Source organism: Calypte anna, chromosome 2, assembly GCF_003957555.1.
Source record: "Calypte anna isolate BGI_N300 chromosome 2, bCalAnn1_v1.p, whole genome shotgun sequence".
Taxonomy (NCBI): domain Eukaryota; kingdom Metazoa; phylum Chordata; class Aves; order Apodiformes; family Trochilidae; genus Calypte; species Calypte anna.
The window spans coordinates 124,935,945-124,950,121 of NC_044245.1; positions in this window are offsets into that span (position 1 = coordinate 124,935,945).

Sequence of the window (14,177 nt, forward strand, 5' to 3'; positions counted from 1 at the left end):
AAATTCTAGATATTGTCTTTTGGGCATTTGTGTTAACAACAGAAAGAATTGCTTTTTTTAGTAATTTTATTTTATTTTTTTATTTATTTTATTTTTATTTTTTAATTAAAATTGTAAGGACAGACTTTTAAAATTTCCAGAATGACTGGAAATACCACTGAAAAGAGTTTGGCTCTGTCTTGTGTACACCCTCCTTTCAGGTATTTGTGTACAGGGAGATTTCCCCTGGGCATCCTCCTCTCCTTGTTAAACAGTCCCAGGAATCTATCTTTCCTTACATGTGAGGTGCTCTGGTGTCTTAATCATCTTTGAGGTCCTTTGTTTGTTAATACAGTGAATCCAATTACTCAATATTTTTCTACCCAGTGCTCAAGGCTGTAACTAAGCTTTGGGAGCACTCCTTCCAATCCTTTTCATCTGTCTTGCAGGCCTGTGTCAAAGCCAGGTTGCTAACTACTTGGGACCTGTTTTTTCTCTAATTGTAATGTGGCTTTGCCTAATTCTTACTGTTTCACCATTACGCAAGCCCTATTTTTATTTTGCCTGTCTCTATTACTCTCTTCTATGTGATTGTTCCCCAAATGTTAGTTTCTCCTCAAAATTTTACTTATTTCAGATAATATCTGATATCACTTTGTTGGACTCTCCAGCATATCTATGTCTCTCTCATACTGAATATCCTAGAATTTTACCCAGAATTTGACCCAGAATTTGACCCAGAACTTGACCCAGAACTTCATTACTGATCTTACCAGTGCTGAACAGAGGGGTAGGATCACCACTTCTCCATCTGCTGGTAATACTCAGTCTATTGCAGCCCAGAACATCACTTCCATTTGCTAGAAGGGCATTCTGCTGGTGTGTGTTCAATTAGATGCCCACCAGGACCCTCAGGTCCTTATTTGCCAAAGCTGATCTTGAGCTGGAGGACCCACAGCATTTTTTGGAGCACAGGGCTGTTCCTTCTCTACAGCAGTAGAACTTTGTGCTTCTCCCTGTCAGACTTAATAAGGTTCCTATCAGCTCACTTCTGCAGAGGTTGAGGTAGTCCTGGTTTGCATGACTAATGTAGTTATTCTATCACTCTTGTGAAAAGGCATTTACTAACCTTGTGTGAGACAAATTATGAGATTAATTTTGCTTCTCTTGATGCCTACTTCCAAATCAGAGTATACTTCTGCAGTCAGAATCAGATCCTTAGTCTGTAACCATGTGTTTCGTTTTCCATATGTAATTTGTCAATATTTAATGTCAAAGATGAATCCGGGGTTGATTTCCAACTAATTCTAGCATATTTTGTATATTTATTGAAACTAGGTATATATAACTATTTACTAATGCAAATTGACATAATTTTGTTATGTCTAATCTCTTCTTTTTTAACATATCCCATCTCATTAATTGTAAACCTCCATAAGAACAAGCAGTAGTGATTCTGAAGAATCTTTTTCTAGACAAATACTGTGCTAATATCTGTAGAAGTGCATTCTGGACTAATGTAAAATCATGTGTGTCAGAAAGAAGATAAAGTTCTATTTCTGGTTTAAAATGTGATCCGTTTATCAGCGTTATGTGGCAACTAGAATAAGCCTCACTTATTTCTGTGGCTCAAGTAAATTGTGCTTTTATTAACATTCTATTTTAACAACAGGCATTTGGGGAATAGGTGCAGAAATTTGCAGAACTAATAATGGAATCAATTTTTCTGAAGGATTTGAGAAGATTTTCTACTTCAAAACCTTTTATGGAACAGCTTTAAAAAAAATTCTTTCAATAATTTATTCTTAAGTGAAGATTTGGTCCTCTAAATTCACCTTTCCACTTATGATTAAAAAAAAACCAAGCGAGCTCTTTAGCCTTCGCCTCTAGGATAAATGCTTGCTTATGGTTGAACCTAAACAAAGTTATCAGAAATTTATTGAGTTACCACTGTTGGTGACAAGGAATTTAATTTTTCTTTTTTTTCTTTTTTTTTTTTTTTTTTTAAATATTGTAATCTTTAACATGGTTAGAAAACCCCCATAAATCCTGAAACTTACCAGTGGCCTAATAAAGCCAATACACTTCCAAATAATATAAGGAAAATAAAGTAATGAAAATCTTTTCAGTGGCTGCCATCTCCCCCATTCTATCCTACTCAGAATAAATTTATATTATTTTTTTCCCTGAGTCCTTTTCATATTCACTGTCAGGTGCTTCATCTCCTGTAAAAATCCAGTTTTAAACATCAAACATGGACAATGTTTCTTCAATACATCCACACTGCTTTCCTACTAATTCTTCTTTTGTTTCCTGAAATGGGTGTAATTTTGTAGATTTTGATTTTTGACCAAACCTTTCCACCCATGTGATTATATTTCCAAGCTTTTACACCCATGAATGTGTGCCTGTAGTTCTTGAGTCATTAATACGTTTTTTTATAATGTTTATAAACTTGTCTGTTTTTTCTTATAAACCCCACCATAATCACCACACAAAACCCCCACCAAACACAGAAAACCCCACAACCAACCAACAAAAAAACTACAAAACAAAAACCTGTGGAAAAGCTGGAGGAGGTAGCATAACTTGTTTATGAGCAGGAGAAAAAAATATATTTTACCCATTTTTGAACTTTTATTCTCAATGAGCTCAGTAGCTTGAGACACCAGATGGTTCAGCGTGGAGTCATTCCGAAGAGAGACATCCAAAAACCACAGTCGTTCCCACAGCCCAGGCTGTAGTCAGCTGTTTCCACAGGGTGTATTAACAAAATCTTTCCATGTCAGCAAAGCTTGTAGACCAAATTCCAGTTTCTCCAAAAGTCTTCTGACACCATCACTGCAAAGTCTTGCATAACTGAGAGTAAGTTTGCATGTATAGGATTTCCATTTGTATCTTCAGGAAAAATGCATGAGGCTATAAGGCACGAAAGCAAATTTAGAAAACTTACCCTGTTTTATTTCACTTTCTTTTGCACATTAATATAAGTCTTTTAGTTTTCAGTTTTTTTCAATCCTATACTAGCTATAACAATTGGCAATGTTTCCCTATAATGACCTGATAGTGAAGCAAGCATAATATCTGCTGTTGAACTCTCACATAACTTATTATTGGCTGAGGAAGTGCATGGAGTTGTAAATTTATTCATTTATCAAATTTATACACAAATTAGCTATACTGTTCATTACTTTGTACCTAGCCTAAGTCAAAATCCATCAAATTGAATGGAATTGGTCAAGCTGAGTCCTGGGCAAATCTGTGTCACTTTGCAATTTACCATTCCTTTGTAAGAATGGATTTTTTACAGTTGCTTTTCTACAGTCTTTATAATCTTAAACTCAAGTATCACTAAGTGTAGGGAAATGAAATGGAACATTCAGATCTGAGTATTCAACAGATTTTGAACCTGGATATGTTAGGCTTGAAATAAAATATTTCAGAGAGGTTGCTCAAGAATAATATTGAACTATAAGCACTCTTGAAAATATGAAGCTGTGAAAATGAAAATATGAACCATCATTATTAGAAGAGTAACACCTTCCTGAATTTGCAAAAAACCCACCTGAAACATTAAGTTTGTAAGTGGTGTCCATTTTCATATTGTACTGCTGCTCTGAAACTTCATAAAGGCAAGAGAAATGTCAGTCTTGCTTTCAGCTTCTTTTCCAAATTTTTGACCAGAAGAATTCAACCAGCATGCTTATCTCTCTATTGCAAACTGCTTTCTTTGCTTTTTCAGGTGCCAAAAATTCCAGCTGCCCAATATCCTACTGTGAAAATCTTCAGTTTCCCCTGACACCTTTTATGAAACAGCAAACATTAATATTATAAGAGCCTTCCAGCACTTTTTAAGTTGAAAATGCCACAGACAATCTAAAACCAACTGAAAAAAAAGCTTAGGCATTGGCTGCTGGTTTGATTATTTGTGCTTAAACTTGTTTAAGGAGAATCATTTTTCCTTAGAAGATCTGAAATCCCTATGAAGCTTTTCCAGAGTTGATAGAACTGAGGAAAGAGTTGCTTTGAAATACTTCACTTCAGTGGCCACAGGCTTGGATGTAAGTGGTTATGTTTAGCAAAGGCAACAACAGGACCCAGTGTGGGGTTGTTGGCTTCCAGAATGTTAGGGATCAGAGAATTTACCAAATTTCTCTGCTCTAACAACTAGGGAACACTTGCAAAGACAAAGATACAAAATTTATGTGAGTGGGCTGTTGATTTCTTCTTTCATTAGTTTTCTCTTATTTCTAGGCTGATAACATAGGGCATTTTTTCCCAGTGACTGTGCTCATCGTGATTCTCTGCACACAGGCCTTCAGTTCTGAGTCTCCTATGAGCTATTTGAAGTAAATAAAAATTGTTTTTATTACTGACCAAACAGAACAGTTTCCATCATCAAACATGAAACACATAACTGCATGAAAGCTCTTTGTGCTTCATTCATGCACTTAAAAAGCAGTATTTAATTTTATTCTGTTTTTCTCTTTCTCACTTTGATTCCCAAATAACATTTTGAAATGCATGAACTTTGGACATATGATGGCACTGTTGTGCCTAAACTAACTCTGCTTAGTAATTACATGCCCCTTTCCATGTGTGATTTTGTTTTTAGGAAAAATAACCCTCAGAAAACTCCAGAAAGTAGTCTTTCCAGTTTTTTAAAGGGCAATTTTTTCAATAGTTCATCTATTTTTACTCTATCAATGACTCATTTATTGATGAACTTCTTGATCTCTTTTAAATTTTCAATATTGTCAATCATTTCAGGTGCTGCTTTTTCTTTGCTTTTTTTAAGAAAAAGTGTCGGATGAAATATTTGATTATTTTTCTTGTTTTAATTATTGACTATTAGCATAACTTATTTCTGGCAACTCATGGAAGGCCAGTTGTTCCTCAATGTCTTTTTAGCACAACTCTGGGCCTGTAAGCATGTCTGCACAACCCAGTGAATCTTGTAGCCTATAGGGCTAAAAGTTTCAGTCTAGTTGTGCATGATTATAGATGTATATCCTATAGGAAGCCAGGTAGGGGGCGTCCTGCCTCCTCTACAGCAGGAGCAATAAATAAGGCAATAAAAGCCAGGGGATCTGTGAAGGTCAGGTGAAGGGATGTTGTGTCCTTCCATTTTGGAGCTAGCTGATGCTGGCAAAAGTTTCAGTGGATAGTTTTTTACTTTAGAAATATAAAAAAAATAAAATGAAAAATGAAAACTAGTTTAAAAGAAAAAGTTCAGAGATTCATGGCTCTCAGAAAAGATTCATGGCTCTCAGAAACTTATGCTTTGTTCTTTAAATTGGTTCATATGACTTCTGGTTTGCAGTGTCAGCAGCAGTAGCAGACACAGATGACTCAGTTTGCTGCACTTTGCTGTTGGTTTCCCTTCAGCCAAAACAATTGGCAAGGATAAATAGCACTCCTTTCTTCTTTAGTTGGCTCACTAGTTGCATGCAAGGGTCTTTTAAAAAATTGATATTATTTTTTTAGCCATGGAGTAATTGTCACCCTCTAGAAACTTTTCTTAGTGTTTTACACATCTATAACTTCCTTATGTTCTTCCAGTTCCTCCCCCATCATGTGTAAAACTGGTATTTATGTCCAGATGACAGGCTGTTGCTGGTATGTTTGGATCTCTGATATTAATAACAATTGAGATATAATTTTCTGACCAATAGGTGTTTTATCTGGAATCTAATTATTTAGTTGGAAGATAACAGAAATGATTACTCTCAGGAAACTCTTTGGAACTTCCAGAATGAGACAGGCATGAATAACAGCTTCTCAGAAAGCAGTTAAAGTTACAGAAAACTACAGAAGTAAACAAGAAACAGCAATTTCATGTGATTCTAAAAGATGCCAGGGTACAAGGATTGCAAGCAGAAAGATGGCTTTAGTGTAAAGTGATTCTTCTACCCTTCTGAGCAGAGAGAGACACAGTATTAATTTTTGAGTGCTGAGACTGGAGAAAAGGAGACACTGCAGGGTATCTAGAAAAAAGTCACAAAAGCAATCATAAAGAGAGAGAACTTGACTTATGAGTATAAACCAAACACTGAAGTTGTTTAGAGAATACTTACAGGAAAATATAAACAAATGGATTCTACAAAGAGGACATGCTCTAGACATTTTGTTTTTCTTTCTGTGGTAGATAATAAACCAGCTGGAAGTATGGCAGGCATTCACCTCTTCTCACTTGCATTTTTTGATTGTGCTTTTATTCAGCCCACATCTCCTCCTCAGCCCTCCAATCCTGGTCACAACCATGTGTGACAAAAGTAGCTGAAGGTGTGTGATTTTCTTTGAAAAAGGCCTGAAACTGAGGGAAATTTGCATAACGTCATCTTAAAAACTGCATCGAAAATTCTTAGTGAACAATGGGGCTGATGCACTTCAGGAACTGATGTGATGAGGGAAAAGCAGTCCCCAGTGCACAGTCCAATCAAGCAGGAGCTTGATGATCACTTTTATCCTGCAGCTGAATGGCAAGAAACAAAGGCAACACACCTCAAGTTCAGCTCCATCAACTGTAGTAATTCTTCCCATATGTGACTCAGTTTTCCAGTTTCTTTTATTTTCAATTTTCTTTTTATTTTTTTCATCTAATAGAGTACAGCATTTAGGTCATCATGACCTTTATTAAAGGAGTAGTGTGGCCTCTGCATGGTGGAGATTTGCTTAAACTTTTACTCCCTGAAATATTTTTATCACAACAATGACTTGTATTTTGCATAGGAAATTCCCACCCTAGAAAAAAAAACACCCAAAGCACCTGTTGTTGAATTGAACCAGTTCTTTGCTTGAGAATTTTTTTTGTCATCTGTGTGTGCAGAGTTTTTCCCTTTGTTCCAGTGTGGTTTTAGACTTGAGTATGTGTATTGTGCCTTTATTTTAAGGCCACATCTAAGCAGGGTGCACTAGAGTTTTGCTTTAGATATGTCCTAGCAATATTCCTAAATGCTGTTCATTTGATATTTAATCTCCCTCAGCTTCTATGAAGTTGAAAGATTTTTGCTGTCTTCACAGGTTTCCTTACTGACATCTTTTTTCTCAGTGTATTTCAAACTTGAAAATTTCACTCTGTGCAAACTACTTTAGCCTTCTTTCTAATTTCCTCTATGGAGGATCTATTCTTATTAGTCAGATGATGAAGTTCTTGCTTTTTGACCACATAGTAATCTAGGTTTTAAGAGTTTCTTTCCTTACTTCTCTGGTTCTGCTCCAATTAAAAAGCAATTTAAAAAAGCAGAAATGGAAGAGATAACTGTTCATCAAGAGTTAACACTCAACAAGTTAACTCCTTTTCCTAGGTTTCCTAGCTGTGTCAAGAGGTACACTGCAGAATATGAAGTACCTATTTTATTTTGATTTCCCTTGTTTCCTTGTATTGTGTTTGACTAAAGTTTCAAAGCCATGCTCGCAGTATTTCTTTCCATTCAGGTTATGCTCTTTGATAACCATTCTTAAATGCGTGGAAGTGTAATTTCATCTCTCCGTGATGGTTTTCTACTCACATGGTGAAAAAGAATACTAACAAGTTTCCTGTAGCTTTTGGAGACTAATTACTATCACAAAGCTTATCACAGAGTACAAATTGCACAAATAAACTTGACACAGTAGCCTGGTAATCTCCCTTTTTTGCAGCAAACCTGTGTTTCACAAACGTGTACTGCAGTGAGAACTATGATGCTTTGGCCAGACAATTTGAACAAAAGGGCTTTTCTAATTCTTCTTAAGCATGCTGGGTTACCATGCCAGAACAGGACTTCTCAGCTCACTAAAAAGAAGTACTTCACTACTTAGTCATCTAAAGCAAAATATACCTTTAAGTGTCAAATTATTAAATCTACTTCTAGCTAAGTATTTCTTTTCCATTTGGAACCAGCATATGGTACTGTAACTAACTGAAATGTACTGTTTTATTTTCAGCTAGTTTTCTCAAATAAGCAATGGTTATGGGAATGATGTCTGTCCCTCTTTTTTTTACATGATAATTTTTAGGTTGGTTTAATTTATTACACAGAAAGTAATTACACAGCATTTTAATTTATTAGTCAGAAATACGTATTTCTACATTGCTGTTTTTTTCCCCTTGTATTTCCTTTGGCTGTCATACCACAGGTCAGAAAATGCAAGTTTATTTTGGCAAAAAAACCCTCTGTTCACTTACATGGTGTCCTATCTGATCTTTTGCTGACTTGGCAGAGAAGTAATGACCACAATGTTGCATAATTACTATAATATTCCTAGACTGGGATTTTAAGCAAATAACTAGTTATTTTGGTGTGTCTGCACTAAAAGAGGCTTTTGAAAATCACAGTTTTCAGAAAGAACTGAGTATCAATCTTCTGGTAGACAGTCCCCAATAAATTTACCATCTAGAATCAGTAGAAACAATCACAATTTTGGCAATCATTTGTAGAATAATGTTTCTATAGTAATTTACGGAATTGATCCTTGGAACATTTTCTTAAGTCTTTTATAAAAAAAGTCTTCAATTTTCCCAGCATTTTTTACCTTTCCTGTTTGCACTGTTAAAAGTCCAGATAGCATGAGAAATGAATATAACAAAAGTCTATGTCAGGATTTGATTTTATAATTTTAGGGAGGAATTCTGTCATAAATAGCTTTGTGAATGTTTTAGGAATTGCAAACAAGCATGATAGGATTTGATTTCTACTTGATTCTTACTGTTTGACAATGTAAGCTATTGGGGAATTATTCACAGCAGAATTAGGTCTTTAATATTCCTTATTTGAGTCTTCTGAGTGAATTGAGATACTTTTTATATCTGTTCAGTATCCATAATTTTATGCTGTACTTGTGAAGCTAGTTCTAAGACATTCATTTTTTATGCAGCTTCTCTCTTTGTGCTAGACAGGTTTTGTCAGTTGTTCTAAAAAAAGACTCACAAAGATGATGGTTTCCTGATAAAGCTTTTAGATTTTTATAACTATTGTATTTAAACATTATTCCTAAATGCTATTTTTCTAGTCTTATATCATGTAAAGAATTGAGTAGAAATCTCACACATATTGCAAATTTCTATTTCAAAGGTGTCTTTGAACAAGTTTTGTAAGACAAAATAAGAAAACCCTTATGTAGGTAGTCAGAAGTAATCTCACCTGTTCCAATAAAAAAAATAAACATACTGCCTATACTTCAGGTACAGCTGATTAGCAAAATAATGTTAGAAAAATGGCTTAGGTAATGGACAAAATGAATAATTTTTAAATGAGTGCCTGAAGCTTGGAAAGGAACTAGGTCTAGGTGTAGCGGGAGGAGCCATTCTTGCTCCTAGGGCTGCTCCTGAGGCCTCGGGGTTTAGCCCATTCCTGGACGATGTCCTAGGGCTGTTCCTGAGGCCTCGGGATCTACCCCCTCTTGCCTGCTACTAGGTGCAGCAGAAGACAGCTGACTAACATCTTGGTAGTGCATCTGATAATTCCACATACCGAAAACTCAATAATGTCACTGCACTACATGAAATTCATGAACTGCAAAGCAGATATAGGTCTGTAATCTGACAAGTTGATGGCAGTTTGGGGATTTGGGTTTGTAAAGGAGACAAAAGAAAGAGTTGTGGAAACAATACTAAAACAAAGTGGAAGAAATTCTTGCTGTTAGAGATGCAGTCTAATGATAAATCTCTGTTTCTAAAAGCTCTGTAAGCATAACTGTTAAATTTTGAGAGATAAAGAAGAGTGGAATTTGGCATTTAAAACCACATTTCCTTAAAATTTATATCAAGCACTAAAAGTTTTCCTTCCATTAAGTTTATGCTAAAATCACTGTCCAGAGCTCTGAGAAATTTGATACACAGGACTGGTGTTTAAATCTTCCTCTTTGGAAGGCATATTTGAGTCTGCAACTTAAAGACTGTTTGTTTAGTCTCAGGATGTGACTTTTTTTGGTTTAATCTTTATCTTGTTCCCCACCTCTGTGTTTCTTTAATGGCTTAGGGAATGACTTCGTTGGCAGTGTACACTTAGGATTTTTTTTTCTTTACAGTGTTCCTGATCTATTTTTTCACATATTTATCCATGCGTGACATTTTCTGCATATTTTATTGTACCTCAGTGTTGAATAGTTGTTGATTTTATTTTCAAATATTCTACTAAAATAACACAGAACTCATATTTTAAAAAATGAAAAACCACAACTTCAAGCGACCTTTTTTTTCTCTTTTAAGTAAAACATGCTTCCATATTACCTTGTGTAAACTGCTGAAAACATGTTTCAAACACATTTTGAGTTTAGCACTTTTCTAATAACAACAGCTATCTTACAGCAAAATAATCCACCCTCAATAAACCACAGTCCCTAGCTCAGCAGAATTCTCAAGTGTCTGTGTACTTTTAAGTGTGGACAACTCACATGTTACACATTTCATCAAACACCTGCCTAAACTGAGGACCAAGTGAGGTCTTGCTTTAGAGTTTTCTGTAATCTGCTAAATGCAGCTGAAGGGAGTGAAGTGTAATATTAATTCAATGGTTTATTAAGAAGCAAAAATACAGATAACTGCTAGTTACCCACAAAACATTCTCCAGCATGCAGGTTTATGTGTTGAGAAGACTTTGCTTTGTCTTCTTGTTTGGATGATGCATTTTTAAAGTAAAAAATACGCATTTTTAAAGTAAGGTGATAATAATTATTTTTAACTACAGTCAACATTTTTATATTCATATAGTTTGTTTAAGGGAATTTTGAAATTGATCATCATATGTCAAAATATTGCATTTCATTTTGACTTATTCACAAACTCATTAAAAATTCCTGTAACTATGTATGGAGATATCTTAGTCAAAAGGAAGAGTTTCTTAGCCAAACTTTAGTTCAAAAATCATGTTAACATTTTAAATATCATTTGTTGTAGTCATGAATAACAAGCAATTTTAACTCACAGATTTGGAATACTTAACTGCTGTCTTAACCTGTTTTGTTAGTGTTACATAATGTTCAATACTTCTCAAAAAAAAAAAAAAAAGTCAAATCTGTTTGATTTTATTCTTTTTTAGTTGTTTTGCTTTTTGCTTCAGGCTAGATCTATTCTTGAACTCAAAAAAACTTATTAGTGCATAAAATACTTACACCACAAGGAGTCAATATGCTTCATTGCATATTTGTGATCATTCTCAACATAATTTCTTGCAAAAATATAACCCTAATGAAATCTTAGGCAATTATGTACTAATGACTTCCCAGTAAAAGATTACGAGCATAAAGGTTACTTCCAGCAAATATTTATTTATTTAAGGTTAAGATATGAGAAAATTTTTCTGGTTTTCATTTTCCTTTTTTTTGGTAGGTTTTGTTTGTTTGTTTTTAGTATGTTCTCTGGCTAAGAAAGACTGGTATAATTTTTTAGATTGGAAGAAATTAATTTTAGTTTTAAAAAGAGCCAGAAGGCCTACTATATATGTCTTAAGGGCCCCTTTTATCTTCCTGTGAGTGCTTAATGAGCCAGTGAAACAAAGACTTTCTGCTGGCAGCTCCTCTGGACAATGTATTTACCATTAGCAAGTGATTCTATGTTGCTACTCATAAATAAATCTATAGGTGCTTGTTGTGGTACTTATCTAATCTTGTCCCTAAGCACTTGTAAAAGAGTATGAGTATGTAGTTTCTGCTTGTTTTCTGTGTTAGGCTATTAAAGAATGAGAGAAAAGTAAACCAGGTAAAGACAGCAGGAGGTCATGTAGTTCATTGCAGGTGGTGGGACTAAGTATACTCAGATCATACCACAGTATGTATAACCTTTTTCTAAAAAAATGAAAGAGAAATTTCTCAGTCTCTCTATAATACCTATTGGTCTGTTTTATGAAGGGGAAAAATGTCTATGTTATCTAACATTAGTGTTCTTTACCACAAATTATGTAGATTCCTTCTAATTTTACTTCCAGACACTTGGAAAACAATTGATTGTCCTTCTCTCAATGACAGCCACTTAGTTATTTGAAGATCATTATCAGTCTTCTTCCTTCCTTTCTCAGTCTTCTCTTTGCTAGACTAAACAAAGTCCTTAAACTTCCTTAGAAGTAATTTTTCTAAAATCCTAATTATTCTTGTAAATTTCAGCAAGGAATTTTTAAATTTCTTTTTTTCTGTTTTAAAATCCCAAAGATGGATTATAAACTTCAGGTGTTCTCTTTAGCCTCTATAGCCCTATTACTTTACTACCAGCTGTACGTTATATTTTTGTCCATTTTATTTCTTCTTCTATTTTGAATAAATGGTTTTACTTAAATTCAAATTGTGAAATTATACTCTAAATATTAAATTAAATTAGTATTATTTTATCATTGTCTTTCCAAACTCTAAATTTGCCCTTCAGACTGTTCAGTTTTTTCTTGTTTAGTACTCCCCTGAGTTTACAGTAATAATTGAGTGACTAATAATTTAAAGCAAAATCTCCATCATGTGTGCATGTATTTTTTAGTGAAGGAAGAAAAGAGAGATTCACAGTTCTGTTAGCTGTATAGAATTTACCCAAGTGAAAATCAAAGCAGCTGATAAGTTTTATATGGCATCTTTGGAGGGTAAAGGGAGTAAAGATCTATTCTGCAATTTTATTTTTGTGCTTCTAGAGTATTATTGGTATTCAGCTCATCTCATTTTCAGTACTAACAAACTTCTTGAGAAATGAAAAAAAAATATTCACAATGTAAATATCACCCATAATTTTATCAGGGATTTATTTTTATATGGTTCTCCAAATATGAATTTGAAAGCATAACTTTCACTATACAAAGCATACAGATTGAAAAGTTTGGCTTCAAAGATGTATTTTCAGCTTCATTTCGTGTGTAAATCACAGCATACAGCTTGTTATAATTTTGATTTTTTTGTTGCTCTACATGTATTTTTTTACTGCTTTTAAAAGAGTTTAATATTTGTACAATTGTCCTTCAGAGCACTGTTTTTTCACTTTTTTTCTGTTCTGAATTTTCTGTTCTTAATGCTCATGGAATAAAACATTAGGTTATCAGTCTATCTTGATAAAATGTCTGCTATATAACTGTGAAACCTAATCTCTCTTTGCTGAGCTAAAATAAGAGTCCCATGATCAGACCTCTAAGAATGATGAAGTAGCATCATATTTCCATGAGGCATGTCACACGTCTTATCCAGTAGACATTTTTGCTACTTTATTTTCCAAACCTGGATTGTTCTATGTTCTTCTCTGCTATATTAACATATAGTAAATATAGATCTACTGAATGTATGTCTCCTTTGTCTTTGGTAGGCTTTCCATTATATTAATATTTCATACTCGGATTAATTTGTTGTACTTAATGTTAGATGTGAGCCAGTCTCTCCAGATTACATTTATAGTCAGTGTAAATACTGGAGTGTCAATAGTCAGTGTAAATAGAGGCTGAGCTGAAATAATTAGTCTAATCCAAACCTTAAACCTGCCATTTTCAAAGTTAAGTGAACACTAAGCATTTTTAGGGGCTTTGCTTGTCTGTTTTTCTGGGTTTCAAGGCACAGCATATAAAAGCTTAGCACAGTGGATAGATGTTCAAATTTCTCATACAAGGGAAAGGATAACATGAGCCCTATTCTGAAAGCTAGCTCAAGGAAGGATTGGATTGTCACTGTACTTGTCAAAGTAAAGGAACTCTCCCTTACCCTGTTGGTTTAAGAAGAAGAGAGAAAGAATGGCCAAGTGTGACAGGGAGATAAATCTTAATGAGAATTCCTTTACCTTTTGACCCCATCTTCCTCAGTCAAGGAAATATTCAAATTTACATTTGTACTGATTAATCAAATTACTCCATGTAATCCCTGTTTAACCTCAAAGAATCTGTAGTGCTTTAAAGGAGTGCTGACACAAGCTGATGATAAGTAGTTCCTGAATCTCTTATTCAAGAAATTTTGCATAGATACATCATCAAGACAATGTTTTCCAACTTGCACGCCACATCAGACAAATGCTTTCTAGGGGCAAGATTTGTGATAACAGCTATTTCTTTCCTATCCATAAGGAAATTGGGTTTGTTTAATATGATTGCTCTTGGCAAATCTGTGTTTGTTATTAATCTCTTTTTAAAATTAATTTGTCTGGGTGAATATGAGGCACATACTTGGCAGAAACTTGGTTTTCTGGAATTATTGTCAGGATATGCATTATCATTCATTACTAAGGTACTTGTTTACAGAGAGCTGTAAAAAGCTGAATGTTTTACTGAAAA